We start from the raw sequence: 709 nt of genomic DNA on the forward strand, positions 1-709 counted from the left end.
GGAAAATGGTTTACTTCACTGTATGTATACAACGTGTACTAGCCAAATCAGGGCAGCTGATGTCTCTTTGGAGGCAAGGTGCTGCAGTGAATGTGGGCGTGCATGGATTCCTTTGGACACATACCCAGACATGACAGCACTGGATCACATGGCAGCATCACTTTGGCTATCCTAACTTACTTTCCCTCCATCAAGCTTGTTAAGGGTTCCTTTCTCCCATATTAACACAGATTTTGTTTGATTTTTTGATAATGTGCATTGAGTTTAGAGTACAATGGCAGCTTTGATGACAACATTTTAAAGAAAGTTTTAAAATGTATTCTTGATATTAACTCTTTTCGGATGAATAGTTGGCAAATATTTTTATTCTAAATCTGTAAGGTGTCTCTCCATTCTTATAATTTTGGTTTTGTTGCTCCACATGAAAATTTTAGTTGAAAACCATTCCTCACAGTCCCATCGATGCTTCCGGTTCCCCTGTGATAGTTCTGCATCTTACCCTCAGCTCCTGACACGTTTGAGTTGATTTTGGTATAGGATGAAACATGGAATCAGAATTTAATCTTCTCCATAAAAATATAGCTTATCAGCACCAATGGAAATAAGGAAACTGTTCCAGGGCCAACATTATGTCTTCTGGAACATCTGTGTTGAATCAGATGGGTGGGGTATTTCTGGGGCCATAAAGTTTTCATATTGTAACTCAAGC

Source organism: Acomys minous, assembly GCF_964271855.1.
Source record: "Acomys minous genome assembly, chromosome: 5".
NCBI classification, from domain to species: Eukaryota; Metazoa; Chordata; class Mammalia; order Rodentia; family Muridae; genus Acomys; species Acomys minous.